We start from the raw sequence: 17,764 nt of genomic DNA, 5'->3' as shown, positions 1-17,764 counted from the left end.
CTGATCACTAGCATAGGAACACAGACACCGGCTGAGGGCCGCAAGCCTTGGTGCTCACTTTTTGCCGTGTTTTACCGGAAACGCTGAACTTCTGCACAGTTACGCGACCACTTTTCTGGGACAAACCAGCACCACCACGGCGTGGCTAGACTCTCCCCTGGAGAATCAGCACAGGTCTGTGCCACGTGGGTCCCTAAAATTTGAAAGTCTGAAAGCCAGCTGTGTGCCTGAGATCAAACACAGTGGTATTGTGCTTTAGACAGAGACAGAGGCAGGGATCTGATGGAAGACAAGGACACAGGAGGGGTGATCGTTTGCTCTTTTGTGAGGGCTTCCTGAAGAGTGATGGGTGTGAAATCCCCAGTCCAGGGAGGAGAGAGTGGGGTGATGCCACTTCCCCCAGCCTGTCAGCACCGACTTACTTCGGTTAGCAACACAGGACCACCCAGCAGAGGCCGGAAGTGCTGACACAAAGCCCTGCCCCCCAGCACCCTGCAAGTGCATCTCCACCTAAGAATCAGGATCAGCGCAGCCAGAGCCTCCCTGAGAAAACTAGCACAAAACCCTCACCTGCACCAAATTTACTGATCATAGAATGCTACAAAGCCTCAGCTCTAGGGGAAATGGGATCTACCTGCTTCTTTTTTGTTTGTTTTTTGATCTAGCTTCTTTTAACAAGCGGATGAAAACACACTTAGTTAAAACTTGCCACACAGTGGACAAGGTCTAAACGCCCCTCATTTCAGGAAAGGAGAAACTCTGCAGAGGACTGACCTGAGGGAAGGAGCTAGCAAAACACAACAGCAGAGTACACACTCTGAAACACCTCTTGAAGCACCAGGCCCAAGACAGTACAGGATCCCCCCTCCTCCTCCTCCTCCTCCTTATCTTTCTTTATTTTCTTCTTCTTCTTCTCCTTCTCCTTCTTCTCCTTCTTCTTTTTCTTCACCTCTTCTTAATATAGCCATTACTCTCAGGAGCAAGAATGTAACCAGCTTTCCTAACAACCACATAAGAAAACGTGACTTAGACAAAATGATAAGATGGAGGAATTCACCCCAAAAGAAAGAGCAGGAAGAGAAGTAATGGCTAGGGATTCAATCAATACAGATATAAGTAAGATGTCTGAACCAGAATTTAAGATAACAATTATAAGCATACTGACTGGACTCAAGAAAAGCATAGAAGACATTAGAGTATCTCTTACTTCACAGATAAAAGAACTAAAAACTAGTCAGGCCAAAATAAATGCTATAACCGAGGTGCAAAATTGAATTGAATAGATGTAATACAATAAGGATGGATGAAGCAGAGGAACAAATGACTGATATAGAAGATACAATTATGGAAAATAATGAAGCTAAAAAGAAGAGAGAAAGGAAAATATTGGATCACAAATGTAGACTTAGAGGACTCTGACTCCTTAAAACATGATAACATTCATATCAGAGGAGTCCCAGAAGAAGAAGAGAAATTTGAGCAAATTACAACTGAAAACTTCCCTTATCTGGGGAAGGAAACAGGTATCAAAATCCAACAAACACAGAGGACTCCCACTAAATTCAACAAAGCCAGCCATCACCACGACAGATCATAGTCAAATTCACAAGTTACACAAACCTGGAAAGAATCCTGAAAACAGCAAGGGAAAAATGCCCTTAAACTACAAGGGAAGATAGGTCAGGTTCGCAGCAGGTCTGTCCACAAAAACATGGCAGGCCAGAAGGGAGTGGCATGATATGTTCAATGTGCTAAATGGGAAAAATATGTAGCTAAGAATACTTTATCCAACAAGGCTGTTATTCAGAATAGAAGGAGAGATAAAGGGTTTCTCAGACATACGAAAGCTAAAGGAGTTTGTGATTACTAAACCAGCCCTGCAAGAAATATTAAAGAGGACTTTTTGAGTGGAGAAAAAAGACCAAAAGCAACAAAAACTAGAAAGGAACAGAGAACATCACCAGAAACACCAACTTTACAGGTAACACAATGGCACAAAATTCATATCTATGAAAAATCACTCCAAATGTAAATGGACTCAATGTTTCCGTCAAAAGTCATAGGGTACCAGAATGGATTAAAAAACAAGACCCATGTATATACTGCCTACAAGAAACTCATTTTAGATCTAAACATACCACCTGCATACTGAAAGTGAGGGGATGGAGAACCATCTGTCATACTAATGGACATCAAAAAAAAAAATCATAAGCCATACTTATATCAGAGAAACTAGATTTTAAACCAGATATAGTAACAAGAGATGAAGAAGGGCATTATAATATAATTAAGGGGTATGTCCATCAAGAAAGAAGATCTAACAATTGTAAATATTTATGTCCCTAAATTGGAAGTAGTCAAATATATAGGTCAATTAATAACAAACATAAAGAAACTCACTGATAATAATACTATAATAGTAGGGAACTTTAACACACCACTTATAGCAATGGAGAGATCATCTAAGCAGAAAATCAACAGGGAAACAATTGCTTTGAATGACACACTGGATGGATGGACTTAATAGATACATTCAGAACATTTCATCCTAAAGCAGCAGAATACACATTCTTCTTGAGTGCCCATGGAACATTCTCAATAATAGGTGACATACTGGATCACAAATGAGCCCTCAACAAGTACAAAAAGATTGAGATCATACCATGCATATTTTCTGACCACAGCGTTGTGAAACTTGAAGTCAGCCACAAGAAAAAAAACTGGAAAAACCCCAAATGCATGGAGGTTAAAGAACATCCTAATAAAGAATGAATGGGTTAACCAGGAATTTAAACAAGAAATAAAAAAATACATGGAAGCAAATGAAAATGAAAACACAACAGTCCAAAACCTTTGGGATGCAGCCAATGTGCTACTAAGAGGGAAGAATATTGCAATACAGTCCTACGTGAAGAAGCAAGAAAAGCCTCAAGTACACAACCTAACCTATACCTAAAGGAGCTACAAAAGGAACAGCAAATAAAGCCTGAAGCCATCAGAAGAAGGAAACTAATAAAGATTAGAGCAGAAATAAATATAGAAACAACAACAACAAAACAGTAGAACCAATCAACGAAACTAAGAGCTGATTTTTGAAAAAATTAATAAAATTAACAAACACCTAGCCAGACTTATCTCAAAAAAAAGGGAAATGACTCAAATAAAATCACAAATGAAACAGGAGAAATCACAGCTAAAACCACAGAAATACAATCAATTATAACAGAATATTACAGGGGTGCCTGGGTGGCTCAGCCAGTTAAGCATCTGATTCTTGATTTCAGCTCAGATCATGATCTTCTGGTTTGTGAGTTCAAAGCCTGTGTTGGATTCTGCATGAGAATGCGGAGCCTGCTTAGAACTTTCTCTCTCCCTTTCTCTCTGCCCCTCCCCCATGCACGTATGCATTCTTTCTCTCTCTCAAAAATAAACATTTTTCAAAAAGAACGAATTTTAAATATGAAAATTTATATGCCAACAAACTAGGCAATCTGGAAGTAATGGATAAATTCCTAGAAACATACAAACTACCTAAACTAAAACAGAAGAAACACAAAATTTGAACAGTTTTATAATCAGCAAAGAAATTGAGTCAGTAATCAAAAATCTCCCAACAAAAAAAAAAAGTTCCAGGGTTAGATGGCTTCCAAGGGGGAATTCTACCAAACATTTAAAGAAGAGTTCATACCTATTCTTTTGAAGCTGTTCCAAAAAATGGAAATAATTTCCAAACTCATTTATGAGGCCAGTGTTACCTTGATTCCAAAACTAGACAAAGACCTCACTAAAAAGGAGAATTATAGGCCAGTATTTTTGATGAACATGGATGAAAAAATTTTTGAGATACTCGCAGATCGAAGCCAACAGCACATTAAAAGAATTACCATGATCAAGTGGATTTATTCCTGGGCTGCAGGTTTGGTTCAATATTTTCAAATCAATCAACGTGATACACCACATTAATAAAAAAAGATAAGAACTATATGATTCTCTGAATAGATGCAGAAAAGGCATTTGACAAAAATATAGCATTCATTCTTGATAAAAAAACCTCAACAAGTAGGTATAGATGGAATATACCTCAACATCATAAAGACCCACAGCTAATATTATCTTCAATGGGAAAAAACTGAGAGCTTTTTCTCTATAGTCAGAAACAAGACAGAGATATCCACACTCACCATTAATATTTAACATAGTACTGGGAGTCGTAGTCTCAGCCATCAGAAAACAAAAAGAAATGAAAGGCATCCAAATTGGCAAGATAGAAGTCAAATTATCACTATTTGCAGATAAAATGATACATTATGTAGAAAACCTGAAATACTCCACCAAAAAATTGCTAGAAGTATATATGAATTCAGCAAAGTTGCAGGATACAAAATCAATGTATAGAAATCTGTTGCATTTCTATACACCTACAATGAAACAGCAGAAAAATAAATCAAGAAATCGATTCCCATTCATAATTGCACCAGAAACAATAAGAAACCTAGGAATAAACCTAACCAAAGAAGTAAATGATCTGTACTCTGAAAACTATAGGTCTCTTATGAAACAAATTGAAGAGGACAGAGAGAAATGGAAAAACATTCCATGCTCATGGATTAGAAAAACAAACATTGTTAAAATGTCTATACTACCCAAAGCAATCTACACATGTAATACAACCTCTATCAAAATACCACCAGCATTTTTCACAAATGTAACAAACAGTCCAAAAAGTTGTATGGAATCACAAAAGACCCCTAATAGCCAAAGCAATCTGAAAAAAGAAAAGCAAAGATGGCGGCATCACAATTCCAGACTTCAAGCTGTATTACAAAGCTGCAGTCATCAAGACAGTATGATGCTGGCACAAACACAGGCACATAGATCAATGGAACAGAATAGAGAACCCGTAAATGGACCCACAACTATATGGTTAACTAATCTTCAACAAGTCAGGAAAAAATGTCCAGTGGAAAAAAGACCATCTCTTTAACAAATGGTGTTGGGAAAACTGGAAAGCAGCTTGCGGAAGAATGAAACTGGACCAGTTTATTACACCACACACAAAAATAAATTCAAAGCGAATGAAATACTTTACAAAAGAATTAAATATGAGACAGGAAACTATCAAAATCCTAGAGGAGAACACAGGCGGCAACAGACCTTGTCTGGAGCAACTTCTTGCTAGACATGTCACCACAGGCAAGGAAAACAAAAGCAAAAATAAACTATTGGGACTTCGTCAAGATAAAAAGCTTCTGCACAGTGAAGTAAACAATCAACAAAACTGAAAGGCGGCCTATGGAATGGGAAATGATATTTGCAAATAACATCTGATAAAAGGTTAGTATACAAAATTTATAAAGAACTTCTCAAACTCAACACCCCAAAAACCAAATAATCCAGTTAAGAAATGGGCATGAGACATGAATAGACATTTTCCAAAGAAGACATCCAGATGGCTAACAGCCACATGAAAAGATGCTCAACATCATTCATCATCAGGGAACTACAAATGAAAACCACAATCAGATACCACCTCATACCTGTCAGAGTGACTAAAATTAACAACAGAGGAAACAACAGATAATTGGTGAGAATGAGGAGAAAGGGGAACTCTCTTGCACTGTTGGTGGGAATGCAAACTGGTGTAGCCACTCTGGAGAACAGTAGGGAGGATCCTCAAAAAGTTAAAAATAGAACCACCCTAAGGACACCTCGTGGCTCAGTCAGTTAAGCTGTTAAGTTCTAACTCTTGATTTGGGCTCAGATCATGATTTCTCAGTTTATAAGATCAAGCCCTGTGTCAGACTCTGCACTGATACTGCACTGCACCCTCTCTCTTTCTCTCTCAAAATAAATAAGTAAACTTAAAAGAGAACTACCCTACGATCCAGCAATTGCACTGCTAGCTATTTATCCAAAGGATACAAGACATAAATACAGATTTGAAGGGATACGTGCACCCTGATGTTTATAGCAGCATTATCAACAATAGCCAAACTATGGAGAGAGCCAAATGTCTATTAACTGATGAATGGATGGAAGACATATGGGGGATACACACACACACATACACACACACACACACACACACACACACACACACACACTGGAATATTAGTCATCAAAAAAGAATGACATCTTGCCATTTAGCAATGAGGTGGATGGAGCTAGAGTGTGTTATGCTAAGCAAAATAAGTCAGTCAGATAAAAACAAATACCATATGACTTCACACATATGTAGAATTTAAGAAACAAAACAAATGATGAACATATGGGAAGGGGAAAAAAGAGAGATAGAGGGGGTAAGAAACAAGCCCATAAGAGACTCTTAATGATAGAGAACTGAGGGTTGATGGAGGGATATGGGTGGGAGATGGGCTAAATGGGTAATGAGTATCAAGGAGGACAATTTTTATGATGAGCACTGGGTGTTATATGTAAGTGATGAATCGCTAAATAAAAACTAAAATAAGGGAAGAAGATTAAAAAAGAAATAGAAAAATGTGAACTTTTTGTAGTTTCAACATGGCTTCATATCTCAATAAAACACAGCATTGGTCAGTGTTCCAAACTGCAAGTTACAAAAACTAACTCAAGCGAGCTTGAACAAACAGGGTAGTGGGATCTAAAGGCACGTGGAATCTAAAGGCAGCCTGGGTTCTGCAGGGCCTGGAGCTACCAGAGTCAGGAGGGACTCTCCTGGCTTCTTCTCTGCTCCATTCTGCTGCATTCATCATTCCCTGCAGACTAGATATCTCCTCTTCTCTATCTACATGATAAATGGAAGTTGGATGCTCTGTACCTCCCAAACCTGTGCCTCTTAAGTTTCAGCAAACAGCCCAGATAGAAACAGAACTCTCACTCCTACTTTTCATTTTCTAAGAGAAAAAAGTTGCCCGACTTGGGGTTGCATATTCATCCCTGTTCCGTCAGCTGTGGCTGGAAGCAGGGTAGGACTATGATGCAAAATATTTGTCAGGAGCTCCTGATTCCTGTTGGGGTCTCAGCAGGGATGGGCAGATACCCCAAAGTGTCTCTACTTACAAATAAAACATACAATAATAATTTTTTTTAAAAACCCATGTTAATTATTAGTACTAGTAAAGGTTTACCGAAGTGGGTAGGTATCAGATCACTATACAAAATATAATTGTGTTTCTTTAAAAGAGCGATAAAGAGAAAGCATACATTTTAAAAACATATCATTAATATTAACAAAAAATGTTGCCTTCTAATAAACTAAGGATATGTGACAGACACATGAATTGTAAACATTACTTAATTCAACTAAAAAAGACCCCAATAAATGGAGACGGAAAACACTTTTCATGGAGAGAAAACTCAGTATCACATAGAGATATCTCTTGTCTCCTAGATTACTTATAGACTCAGTGACATATCATTGAAAATCTTAAGAAGTTTGACCTGCTGGTAAAAATTCATATAGAAGAACAAATGTCCACATATATCCAAACATTCATTCAGAAAAAGAGGAAGATGAGAAACCTATTCTGCTAGACATCAAGACTTGGGGACGATTAAGTATTGGCTCAGGGACAGACATATTGACTAATGGAGTCAAATAGGTAGCTCAGAAGCAGATTCCCGTGGAATTGAGAACTTGACACATGAAAAAGATCACACTGGAGAAGACAACTTACGGCACTGACACAATTTAATATCCATAAAACGAAGCAATCGATTTGGATTCAAATCTTATACCACTAACAAAAATCAATTCCAGCGAGAAAGAAAACAGATGAATAAGCAAAATATTAAAATCTATAGAAGTAAATATATGGGAATATCTTTGAAACTTTAGTGTAGAAAATAATTTCTTAACACAAAAATTGCTAGTCAAAAGGGAAGGATTGATATATTTATTGAAAGATACTATGGAGAAAGTGAAGCAAAAAGACAACAGAGCTTGAACTGTTATGTGCAAGATACACAACTCTGAGAGGATTGATTTTTAAAAAATAGAAAAACTATAAAGCAGAGAACATAACAATGAACGAAATGTAACAAGCAAAAAAAAAAAAACAATAAGCAAAACATAACGAATAGGCATTTTACAGAAGAGGAAACACAAACATCAACAAATATACAACGATACTCTACTTCATTTAAAATGTGCTAAATTCAAAATAAGAACTTCTTGATATACTGTTTGACTTTCATTTTTTTTATTTTTTTTTTATTTTTTCAATATATGAAGTTTATTGTCAAATTGGTTTCCATACAACACCCAGTGCTCATCCCAAAAGGTGTGCTCCTCAATGCCCATCACCCACCCTCCCCTCCCTCCCACCCCCATCAACCCTCAGTTTGTTCCCAGTTTTTAAGAGTCTCTTATGCTTTGGCTCTCTCCCACTCTAACCTCCTTTTTTTTTTCCTTCCCCTCCCCCATGGGTTTCTGTTAAGTTTCTCAGGATCCACCTAAGAGTGAAAACATATGGTATCCGTGTGACTTTCGTTTTGTATGTGGTTGTGGAACATTGGGAATTCTCACACTGTTGATATGAGTAAGATTTATATTTATGAATAACATCTATCTATTTTTAGGATGTTTTAATACTAAATATAAATGTAAGGTTTCATCTAAATAAATTTCTTGATTTACAAATTTGATATTAGATTCCAAGGTACTATTATAATAGGTCAGATTCTCTTACTCATTACAAATATAGAAAAATAAAAAAATATTAATGCTCTGTTTTCTTTTCCATAAAAAGTATCTATATTTACATCCTAGTCTCCCTAGGGTTAAAAGGTGCTAACCTAATTATGGAAGTCAGTTAATATTCCAGTTAATTAGGTTATCTGCTTCTAGAGAGTTAGCCTAAGGGAATAACTTAGATTCTTGTCTATGACCCTGAAGAAACACTTTGAATCTTCTTTTTAATTATTATGCCAATTTTTAAAATAATTTTCAGCACAAGAGTCACTCAAGTGGTAATTCTGTCTTCTTATGGAAGTCTGCAACTCCACCTAGGATATGCAGCTGATTAGAACATTTTTATCTGTAAATATCTTTTCCCCTGAATTTTAAAGACTTTAAAACATTAATGCAATCTTATGCTCATTCCTATTCTTAAAAGCATGCAAATCTTACTGATTTTAATGACAGCAGATTGATTATGGATGTCATATATTGTGTTCTGACTTGATGTTATACATATGAGGCCATTCTTGAGACAGAAAAGGTCTTCTAAATCATGTATTTAATACTTACTAGAATATGTGTCATTCATCAACATGTAAATATGTCAACAATACCAAAAAGACTGACAAATAAAATCCAGTAGGAATATACTGAGTATATTCTGATCTCTTGACCCTCTTTGTTGTATTTAAATTAATATTTATCTTTGTGTATAGTGGACTCAGGACTTTAATAGATTTAATGTTTTTTAATTAACCACAATCATTATTCCATTTTTGATGCTCAAATTGTCACCATCAAACCTTTATAATTTGGTCCCTGTGTCTTTTTTATATGATTTTACTAAACCTGGAATGAGATCTTGCCTTCTGATAAGGAAGGTCTATACTTTCTTATATCTTCCTTCCCCAGACATGGAATCACTTATCCTTCCAAAAACCCTGGTTCCTTTTCACAGAAAATTGATTTTATAACTGTAATCTTGGTTTCCTTTTTATATATTAGTTTGGTCCCACCTGAAATTCCATTGACTCTAGGCCATGTCAGTGGGAAGAGGGAGAAATTATCATATTAATAATTACATATATATTATATATGTATAGCTGACCCTTGAACAGCATGGGTTTGAACTGCGTAGGTCCACGTATACATGGATTTGGCTTTCTTTTTGAGTAAATTTACAGTAAGGTACTGTAAATATATTTTCCTTATAATTTTCTTAATATTTTCTGTTTTCTAGTTTATATTATTATAAGAATACAACACACAAAATGTGTTAACCAACTGTTTATATATGGGTAAGGCTTCTTACACTCAGATTTTTGACTGTATGGGGATTGGCACCCCTAACCACTGTGTTGTTCAAGAGTCAATTGTATGGGGAAATACATATGTGTTATGTAATCTGCTACATAATAATGTCAATTCAGGTATATATCAGTTGTCAAATTCATTTGGAGGAGGGAAGCTCTTCAAACAGACCATTGTTCTTAAGACTCTGAAATCTCTAAACACCATTTCCATCCACATCAGTAGAAGTTCAGAAAATTATATGATTTCATACTCTTTTTGCTAGAAACATTTTTTTAATAAACCTGTGATTATATCTCATATCCAAGGAGAAGGGTTTATGGTTTTCCAGATTTAAATTTTAGTGTCTATTAAATATTTCCTGCTATGTTTCTTTCAAATAGGAAAAAAAAATTATCAAGCCTCTGACTTTATTTATTTATCTATTGATTTATTTATTTCAGTGTTTATTTACTTTTGGGAGACAGAGAGAGAGAGAGGGAGAGACCGCACAAGCGGGGGGTGGGGCAGAAAGAGAGGGAGACACAGAATCCAAAGCAGGCTCTAGGCTGTGAGTGCAGAGCCCAGCATGGGGCTTGAAGTCACAAATTATTAGATCATGACCTGAGCCAAAGTCGGATGCTTGACTGAGTGAGCCACCCAGGTGCTCCTCAGTCCGCTGCCTTTCATGTTCTATTATTCTGAGGAACTTTCTGCATTTTGATACATATTCAGTTATTCAAACATTGAAGTTCAGAGAGTGGAAGAGTTAATTTCAATAAAATATACTGTTTAAGGAGAGGAATCTTGAATCTCTTTTATGTGGGCCAGATAAAGTTTATTGGACTACAAGGCTTCTGTGTGAGTACACTGTGTATTTTAAGTCTTTGTAGGGTGGACCCCAAGAGTGCTCAGGAAATAGTAATCAAACCTTGAAGCCAGATTCCTTTGGATGGGTGTTTGGCATTTTCTTGAGGGTTTTTAATAGGCATAGCTCCTGGTTATCTGTTTGATGTAACTCTCACCTACCCACAGATCACATCTATTCAGGGTTGAAGGTTTCCACTTTTCTCCTAAATGTTTCAGCATATCATGGCTCCCCGAACTATTGATAGAGCACTATAATTTTGAGTCATCTCTGCCATGCCAATTACAAATTTTCAGACCAGGGCCCATAACAGTTTAATATCCGTGGAACAAGGTTGGGGAGGGAGCTGCTTCCTGATCCTTGAATTGAGAACCTCACATAGAGTGATCTAGCCTAGGGACAAAATGAAGACATTCAGTTGATAAGGAGAACTTCACGGAGATGTAAACACTGGGGACACCATTGTAAAGAGACTAAACAGACTCAGTTCACCATCCTTCTGTGAATTCACAAGTCTTTCTAATCTAAAGCAGCCGATAAATGGCCAAAGCCATCCAGGTCTTACCCAGATAGCCAAGGGAAGAGGATGAGACGGGCTGGAAAGAAAGACCTAGTGTCCTACCTCTCACATATTCTGTTTTGGTCCTGGAAGCTAAGAGCACAGACTCCCATTAAACCATAAGTGTTGTTTACTAAGAAACACATGGTAAATTAAATAAAGGAGAAGGGAGGAATACACAACACATACTGGTTCTTTAATACATTAAAATCACAGATCTGGTTAAATTGCTTTGAGAATTACCTGCGGTGAATAGGAACAGACAGGGAAGAGAAGATACTGTGATCCCAACCAAAGGAGAGGAAGGATGACGTTCCAATCATAAGTTAGGAAACTTCAAGAAGACCTTTGAAAGAGGCAGTTCATTTATAGATTTCAATGGGGTTATAATGTTTTTTTCTTTTTTTTTTTTTTTTACTTTTTTTTTTTATTTATATATGAAATTTATTGTCAAATTGGTTTTTTCTAACAAAATATTAAGGATCTATCATTTTGTTGAGACTCTATCTTCTTTAAACTACTGATCACCTAGGAGCGAAGTTCTTCATAATTTGGCTTTGTCCAATGAATCCTTGTTCTCTTAAAGCAAAGTAATTTTGTAGGTGTTAAGGCATTCTGCATGTCAAGTACATCACGTACGTTACTATATAACTCTCATATCAACCTCAGCTGTTAGGAATCGGTAAAACCCTTTATAGACAAGTAAATTGAGATTTAGGGAATAAGCTATAATACCTTGCCTAAAATCAGAATATACCTAAGAGGCCTTCCCGCCAATTACTTCTGTAAGTTCATTTATTAAAAATGAAATTTACACATGATGGCAGGTGTCTACACCTTCTTCTTTGTGATATTTCCTTCATAAAAGCTAAGATTGTTTCCATCAGCCTGGAAGGACCTCCTTCAGGATTGAATTTTTGCTGGAAACAAGAATGGCGACATCTGCTGGAGGCACGTGTTTCAGCACCACACATCTGGGTCTGAGAAACTGACTCATTTGACTCAAGTTCTGCCTTCATTTCCTAGCAGAGGTTACAGGTACACATGCAAATGGAAAAATAATGGAGTCCGTGCTCTACTTATAATAAAGATTTATTATGGAAAGAGACAAGTTCTTTGAGACAAGATTTTGAAAGACCCGAAAGCTTCTAGAATTATCTTTGCAAAGAAATCCGCAGGACTCAGAAGCTGAAAAAGTCAGAGAAAGCAGTTTGCAGTGGTTGCCATAGTAGCAAAAGTAAGCCTGTCCTCCGGGAAGAACAGAGACTAGCTAGCTGCCCCCCAGGGAAGTAGATTTCAGGGCTCATTAAGAGGCCCCAGGTTCCAGGAGATACCAAGCTCTGAAAAGACAAACAGCTGAAGAAGTGTCTGTCTGTAAGTGTGTTTATCACCAGAGGCGGCTTCGTCAGAGGGGTACAGATCAGCCAAATCAACAGGGCACCAGCGGATGCATTATTTTGAAGTCCAAACTACATTTACTGTCGGCAGGAGGCAGTACGCTTTGAATGCCACAGGATGACAATAGGGAGAGATTACTGTCTTCACCTTGCTTAGGGAGAAATTTCACTCCATCACATATATTTAAACCACAAACAGGAATCCATAAATGCCAAGGGTTTTATGTGCGGTGACTCAAATGTCACAATTTTAAATCTATTTTAGATTTAAAGCAATACCTCCTAATTCAGTATTCTGAAAATGATCCCCTCCTTATATTCCTTTCAGACTTGTATAAATGTCAACCTTTCAAGATAGTTTTTCAGAGCAAAGATCACAATCATTTAAGTACCTTCCCTGAAAGAAACGCTCGATCATTTTAGTTAACTATTTTCTAGACATTTTTCGTCTCATTATCCGCAAGTGGGCAGGACAAAGAGTGAAAGGTATGAGTGATTACTTTAGCTCCTTTCTCCTCAACCTACTGAATTTTCTAGAATTGGGAACCGAGTGTTGATGGATGTTTCTTCTTCTGCTTTTCTTTGGCATTTGGTGTTTTAGACCACACAATACTTCATATTGTTATGTAATCACTCTTCCCATATCTCTTGAAACAATTATCTGAGTATTTCCTTTGTGAATGTTTATAATGTTTTCTTTACTTTTTAATAATGGTTTTTAAATTTTTTAATGCTTATTTTTGAGAGACAGAGAGAGAGAGACAAGAGTGTGAGCAGGGGAGGGGCAGAGAGAGAGGGAGACCCGGAATCCGAAGCAAGTTCCAGTCTGTGTGAGCTGTCAGCACAGAGCCTGACGTGGGGCTTGAACTCATGAACTGCAAAAGCGTGACCTGAGCGGAAGTTGGAGGCTTAACTAACTGAGCCACCCAGGCTCCCCTTTAATAATGTTTTAAGTAGAAAAATTTCTGAAGACTGGTATTATTGAAATGTATTTCTATAACCACGTATTTAAAAGGACGTTTGTTTGGGTTTATCATTTTATGTCTGCAATTCTTTTCCTTAAAAACTAAAACCGTACTCCTCCTTGTTTACTTGCATCCACTCTCACTGTTTTGGGCGGTGCCCTGATCCTTGTTCCTTTGTAGGCAATCTGCTGTAACTCACTGTAAGCTTTGTCATTTCTCTAGGTCTTTGATGTTTTTAAATTTCACAGTAGCATGTACAGGTATAGGGGTTTTGTTTGTTTGTTCTTTTAACGTATCCTCTTTGGCCTAAAGGGAGATCTGGTGAGCAAACTCTAGTACACACAGCCTTGGCTTTCCTAAAGGACTCACTCTGCTTACCAGGTGTCCCCATTAATCTGTGGGTTTCCATTATGTCCGGGATCTCCAACAAGAAGTCCTTTCTTAGGCAAGTGAGATGTGAGATTCAGTATAAAGTCACCAGTTAGAAACACCTAATGCTGTGAAGATTTGTGCTGCTCAGAATACTTCTAACTGAACACTTTTTCTGCAGAGATGGTCTTTTGGCAATTTTTTAATTCCATGCTTAAAACCTTGTGTTAGAGTGACATCACGTGGTAGTGTGAGGTTATGCAGGCAAGGTTTGTTAGCAAGATTATCTGTTCAATAAATAAGGTCGACTCCTCAGTGACTGGGAATACTTCTTCTAAGTTATTTCATACAAAACACCACATTCTTTTATTTTCTCACTGTACAATAGAATTGAATCAGATGGTAATTCTCAGCATTTTAAAATACATGTTGTTGAAATAAGTATTCGGAGTAACAATTCCCCCCCGCCCCTTTTTTTTCAAAGTTTTTATTTAATTCCGGTAAGTTAACATATAGTGTCAGATTAGCTTCAGTTGTACAATTTAGTGACTCAGCATTTCCATACAACACCCGGTGCTCATCACAGCAAGTGCACTCCGGAATCCCCATCACCTGTTTCACCCATCCCCCCACGCACCTCCCCTCAGATTACCACCAGTTTGTTCTCTATAGTTAAGAGTCTGTTTCTTGGTTCACCTCTCCCTCTCCCTCTCTCCCTTTCCCTCTCTCCCTCTCTCTCTCTCCCTCTCTCTCTCTCACTCTCTCCCTCTCTCCTCTCTCCCTCTGTATCCGCCCCCCCTTCACCTTTGCTCATTTGTTTTGCTTCTTAAATTGCACATATGAGTGAAAGGCTGCCCTAGCAAAAACAAAACTTCCTAGTGGATGTTATTTTTGAGAATTTTAAGCTTAAGCTTATTTAAAATTTAAATCCTAATCTTATAGTTTCCCACATTTTAAAAGAACTGTGAATTTTTATTTAATCATCAAAAACAGTGATGATAAACTAAAATATTGAGCCAAGTAATAGCATCTGTAAAACAATAGGATCTCTCTTCGACCTAGAATGAATTAACTGGGCTAACATTAACTAACTATGAGCTAACATAAGACCTGTATGATTTAAATTGTGTATGTTTTTAGCATTGTGATCAAAACCATTATTAATGTATGTTTTACCAGGCATGTCACTTAGCTTTGTGTCCTAAGGCTAGGAGTTCAGTCTTACAGAAACTTTTCTTGATGGCATGTTGCTAGTTATATGTGCACTGTTTCCTTCTTATACTTTTATTTTGATTTAAATTTTATCTAATTGTTTATAGAATATCGAAGACCGAACTTATACAAAACATCAAGTGTTTTAGGTTTGGTTCCTAGCAGAGCCTGAGGTGGGATTCTGTTTTGGTGATTTAGTGAGGGAGGGTTGTCCAGAGAGTGCACTGGGGGACTCGGAACAGGAGAAGGGAATCCAGATCAGCACGAATGTGGTCTTAGCTGGAGACTTGGTTCAGACTGATCCCAGAGGAAAGCTCTGGAGCAATGCCGTCCAGAAGAAATATAGTAAATATGTTGCATGCCACATATTTAATTTTAAACTGTCTAGTAGCCACATTTAAAAAGGTAAAAAGAAACAGATGGTTTACAACATTTTGTTTAAACCAGTACATCCAAAGTATTGTCATTTCAGCATATCAATATTAAACACTGATGAGATATCTTACATTCATTTTTCATACTAACTTGTCGAAATCCACTGTATATCTCATTTCATCCATTCAGTAACTGCTAGTCGCACTGTGTATTCAACAGCCAGTTCTAGAGCGTCAGTTGCACAAAAGTTGACCCTATCTTGTGCCAAAGGAGTAAAATTTTATATTCCCATTTCAGTCAGTTATTGGCTCTAACATGCCCTTAGAGAGTTTGCAAGAGTAGCCCGGAAGGTGCAGTGGCTCCCATTTGGCTGGGGGTAATTCTCAAGAGAAGGTATCATCTGTGAGTTTTGCTATCTGGGGGTGGCTGCACCTGCCATAAAGAGGACCTAGGCATCCAACAAAGTATTCACCATAGTCCCTAGCACTGCTCACATACACTTGCTTCTCACGTCAAGTTCTTTCAGTGCAGGCTATGACTCTCTAGGATTCTAGTTGTTTCCATTTTCTGGGATAACTGCAAGAGGAGAGTAGAGGGGCCAGTGACAGCCTCTGCTGCAGAGTTGGCCCCAGTATTATAGCTTATACTCCAGGGGGTCAAGCCAGCTTTCGCAAACATTCATGGATGACCCAGTGAGATGCACCTTTCTTGAGTAGGCATGATTGAACCAGGGATTACATTTCTTCTTCACAAGAGACCCTAATGTCACTAAATAGAATCCACCTGCAACGCAATCCAGGAAATAGCAGAAATATGGGGCTCTAAGGGGAAGTAGGAATGAAGAGGTTTCGAATATGGTGAACTGAAGAGAATTGCACGACAAACAAGAGTGGGAACAGGATTGCCAGGGTTGAAATGTCTCAACTTTTCAGGAAGGCAGGTATGTTCTATTTATGGCCATCCTGAAGAAAGAGAAAGAACCCCTATCCAGGATTTAGTCAACATGTTAAGAGTGATGACACCATATACATGCAGAACAGATGGGAAAAGTTTACCACTCCCATAACAAGGAGGCTCTGTAGTAGTTCCAAAAATGGCTTGAGAGAGCAGGGGAAGGAGACTGGCCAATGAGGGTAAGGCAAAGCAGCGGTTCCTACAGGTAGTTTGAAGGTCCCATTGGTGTCAAAGAATGGAGCATCTGGGCCTTCTTACCTGCTTTTCCAGGTATTGGGTAGGAGGTAAAGGGGGGAGGGGAGATATTTAAAATGGCCAGCAATGAGAGCTCAAAGCTGGAGTCAGGCTATGTATTTGTTTGCTAGAACCTGCTACAACAAATGACCATAAACAAAGGGCTTAAAATGAAAGGAATGTATTGTCTCACAGTTCAGAGACTGGAAATCTAATATTAAGATGTCTGCAGGGTTCGTTACTTCAGGAAGCTTTGAGGGAAAATCAGTTTCATGCTTCTTTCCTAGCTTCTGGTGATGGCTGGCAGTTCTTGGCACACTCCCCAGCTGATGGATGCCTCACTCCAATCTCTGCCTCTGCCCTCACAGGGTGTCCTGCCTGCACGTCTGTCTCCTCTTGTAAGGACACCAGTCCTGTTGGATCAAAGATCCATCCTACTCTAGTATAACCTCCTCTTAACTTGAATTGCAATTACTTTTGCAAAGACTCTATTTCCTAGTAAGGTCACATTCATGGATATCAGGGATTAGAATTTAAGCTTGTTTTTTTGGACATACAATTTAACCCCCAACAGACCACTAAATTCCATATGCCACTCTTTGACAGAAGAGATTTGTGCCTGGGTATCAGGTAAACATAACAGCAGAATTAACTTCTTGATGGCTAATTTCTCCTTACTGTTAAGTTTAAGCTAATTGGTCATGGCCCACTGTCACAGATTGATGGGTGTTCTGGGAGGGCTGAAAGCAATAATATTCTCCATCTACTTTTCTTCCCTGAAAGCCATTGAGTTTCTCCTGAGATCTTTGGCATCACTAAGTATTGGTAATATGACCAAAATGTTGCCTACTCAACTGCTTTAGGGGCTGCAGATTACTT

At 37.9% G+C, this 17,764-nt stretch overlaps 1 protein-coding gene across 1 annotated transcript in view; it reads left to right on the top strand.

Annotated features, from left to right (window-relative positions):
- The window catches only part of CCDC102B (coiled-coil domain containing 102B), a 195,062-nt gene that overhangs the window by 12,404 nt on the left and 164,894 nt on the right, over positions 1-17,764 (top strand).

Source organism: Herpailurus yagouaroundi, unplaced genomic scaffold (assembly GCF_014898765.1).
Source record: "Herpailurus yagouaroundi ecotype Mexico unplaced genomic scaffold, PumYag 142, whole genome shotgun sequence".
NCBI classification, from domain to species: Eukaryota; Metazoa; Chordata; class Mammalia; order Carnivora; family Felidae; genus Herpailurus; species Herpailurus yagouaroundi.
This window is presented reverse-complemented; position numbering and strand designations above follow the sequence as displayed.